This window comes from Sciurus vulgaris (genome assembly GCF_902686455.1).
Source record: "Sciurus vulgaris genome assembly, contig: HiC_scaffold_648_arrow_ctg1, whole genome shotgun sequence".
Taxonomy (NCBI): domain Eukaryota; kingdom Metazoa; phylum Chordata; class Mammalia; order Rodentia; family Sciuridae; genus Sciurus; species Sciurus vulgaris.
The window spans coordinates 138,781-142,402 of NW_027632377.1; positions in this window are offsets into that span (position 1 = coordinate 138,781).

Sequence of the window (3,622 nt, forward strand, 5' to 3'; positions counted from 1 at the left end):
CGGGTGCCAAGGAGGAGTGCTGCCAGGCAAGGGCCAGGGGCTGAGGGGGATGAGGGAGGCAGGGTGAAATCCACGGCATGCAGATTGAAGGCCGGGTGCCAAGGAGGAGTGCCGGGTGCCAAGGAGGAGTGCTGCCAGGCAAGGGCCAGGGGCTGAGGGGGATGAGGGAGGCAGGGTGAAATCCACGGCATGCAGATTGAAGGCCGGGTGCCAAGGAGGAGTGCTGCCAGGCAAGGGCCAGGGGCTGAGGGGGATGAGGGAGGCAGGGTGAAATCCACGGCATGCAGATTGAAGGCCGGGTGCCAAGGAGGAGTGCTGCCAGGCAAGGGACAGGGGCTGAGGGGGATGAGGGAGGCAGGGTGAAATCCACGGCATGCAGATTGAAGGCCGGGTGCCAAGGAGGAGTGCCGGGTGCCAAGGAGGAGTGCTGCCAGGCAAGGGACAGGGGCTGAGGGGGATGAGGGAGGCAGGGTGAAATCCACGACATGCAGATTGAAGGCCGGGTGCCAAGGAGGAGTGCCGGGTGCCAAGGAGGAGTGCTGCCAGGCAAGGGACAGGGGCTGAGGGGGATGAGGGAGGCAGGGTGAAATCCACGACATGCAGATTGAAGGCCGGGTGCCAAGGAGGAGTGCTGCCAGGCAAGGGCCAGGGGCTGAGGGGGATGAGGGAGGCAGGGTGAAATCCACGACATGCAGATTGAAGGCCGGGTGCCAAGGAGGAGTGCTGCCAGGCAAGGGCCAGGGGCTGAGGGGGATGAGGGAGGCAGGGTGAAATCCACGGCATGCAGATTGAAGGCCGGGTGCCAAGGAGGAGTGCCGGGTGCCAAGGAGGAGTGCTGCCAGGCAAGGGACAGGGGCTGAGGGGGATGAGGGAGGCAGGGTGAAATCCACGGCATGCAGATTGAAGGCCGGGTGCCAAGGAGGAGTGCTGCCAGGCAATGGTTAAGAAACCGGAAATGGAAATTCAAAAGTGAACAATCAATATGAAATCTTCAGAAAGTGGAATGAGGTATAGAATATATCATGCAGGTGGTCACAGGAGTATAAGAAACAGGAAATAGAAATTCAAGTGAACAGTCAGTATGAAAGATTCAGAAGACTGCATGGGACATTAAAATATATCATGCAGAGCATGCAGGTGCTCAAAAGGATCAAAAAACAGAGGAAATAAAATTTCAAAATGTGAACAGTCAATATGAAAGATTCAGAAAACTGCATGGGATATTAAAATATATCAGGTCGCGCATGCAGGTGCTCAAAAGGATCAGAAAAAAGAGAAAATAAAATTTCAAAGTGTGAACAGTCAATATGAAAGTTTCAGAAGACTGCGGGCGACATGGAGTATATCAGGCAAATCATGCAGGTGCTCAAAGGTATCATGAGGATATGAAATAAAATTTCAAAAAGTGAACAGTCAATGTACAAGTTTCAGATATATGGTTTATGATTTTAAAATATATTTATAATTTCAAAAATACTTAACATCAGCGTACAGATAATATTGATCGTTTAATTAAATAAATATATTGGTTTAATTAAACGATACACATCTCATCCAGTAGGGGGCAACGTGTTTCAACTGGGGGCAACGTGTTTCAACTGGGGGCAACGTGTTTCAACTGGGGGCAACGTGTTTCAACTGGGGGCAACGTGTTTCAACTGGGGGCAACGTGTTTCAACTGGGGGCAACGTGTTTCAACTGGGGGCAACGTGTTTCAACTGGGGGCAACGTGTTTCAACTGGGGGCAACGTGTTTCAACTGGGGGCAACGTGTTTCAACTGGGGGCAACGTGTTTCAACTGGGGGCAACGTGTTTCAACTGGGGGCAACGTGTTTCAACTGGGGGCAACGTGTTTCAACTGGGGGCAACGTGTTTCAACTGGGGGCAACGTGTTTCAACTGGGGGCAACGTGTTTCAACTGGGGGCAACGTGTTTCAACTGGGGGCAACGTGTTTCAACTGGGGGCAACGTGTTTCAACTGGGGGCAACGTGTTTCAACTGGGGGCAACGTGTTTCAACTGGGGCAACGTGTTTCAACTGGGGGCAACGTGTTTCAACTGGGGGCAACGTGTTTCAACTGGGGGCAACGTGTTTCAACTGGGGGCAACGTGTTTCAACTGGGGGCAACGTGTTTCAACTGGGGGCAACGTGTTTCAACTGGGGGCAACGTGTTTCAACTGGGGGCAACGTGTTTCAACTGGGGGCAACGTGTTTCAACTGGGGGCAACGTGTTTCAACTGGGGGCAACGTGTTTCAACTGGGGGCAACGTGTTTCAACTGGGGGCAACGTGTTTCAACTGGGGGCAACGTGTTTCAACTGGGGGCAACGTGTTTCAACTGGGGGCAACGTGTTTCAACTGGGGGCAACGTGTTTCAACTGGGGGCAACGTGTTTCAACTGGGGGCAACGTGTTTCAACTGGGGGCAACGTGTTTCAACTGGGGGCAACGTGTTTCAACTGGGGGCAACGTGTTTCAACTGGGGGCAACGTGTTTCAACTGGGGGCAACGTGTTTCAACTGGGGGCAACGTGTTTCAACTGGGGGCAACGTGTTTCAACTGGGGGCAACGTGTTTCAACTGGGGGCCTGTAAAATCCTGGGGGCCTGTAAAATCCTGGGGGCCTGTAAAATCCTGGGGGCCTGTAAAATCCTGGGGGCCTGTAAAATCCTGGGGGCCTGTAAAATCCTGGGGGCCTGTAAAATCCTGGGGGCCTGTAAAATCCTGGGGGCCTGTAAAATCCTGGGGGCCTGTAAAATCCTGGGGGCCTGTAAAATCCTGGGGGCCTGTAAAATCCTGGGGGCCTGTAAAATCCTGGGGGCCTGTAAAATCCTGGGGGCCTGTAAAATCCTGGGGGCCTGTAAAATCCTGGGGGCCTGTAAAATCCTGGGGGCCTGTAAAATCCTGGGGGCCTGTAAAATCCTGGGGGCCTGTAAAATCCTGGGGGCCTGTAAAATCCTGGGGGCCTGTAAAATCCTGGGGGCCTGTAAAATCCTGGGGGCCTGTAAAATCCTGGGGGCCTGTAAAATCCTGGGGGCCTGTAAAATCCTGGGGGCCTGTAAAATCCTGGGGGCCTGTAAAATCCTGGGGGCCTGTAAAATCCTGGGGGCCTGTAAAATCCTGGGGGCCTGTAAAATCCTGGGGGCCTGTAAAATCCTGGGGGCCTGTAAAATCCTGGGGGCCTGTAAAATCCTGGGGGCCTGTAAAATCCTGGGGGCCTGTAAAATCCTGGGGGCCTGTAAAATCCTGGGGGCCTGTAAAATCCTGGGGGCCTGTAAAATCCTGGGGGCCTGTAAAATCCTGGGGGCCTGTAAAATCCTGGGGGCCTGTAAAATCCTGTAAGCTAATTCACGACGATGTAAACCGCAGGAGGTAAGCGGGGCAACTGCCCGCCGATCCTCCGGTGGGAGCCTCTTTTATAGCTGCAAAACGTCAGAATTTAGCAAACGTTTTTCATATTAACATTATCAGTGGAATTCCCCTACTACCTGGGTCATCCTACCTGGTCCATCCTACCTGGCTGGGTTATACTGTAGGGACCATAACCGCATGGGGTTCGGGTAACGAGGGTTATCCCCCGGCCTTCGGCCGGGGGTTTCTGCTGGGGGGGCGGAGCCCCGGTTTA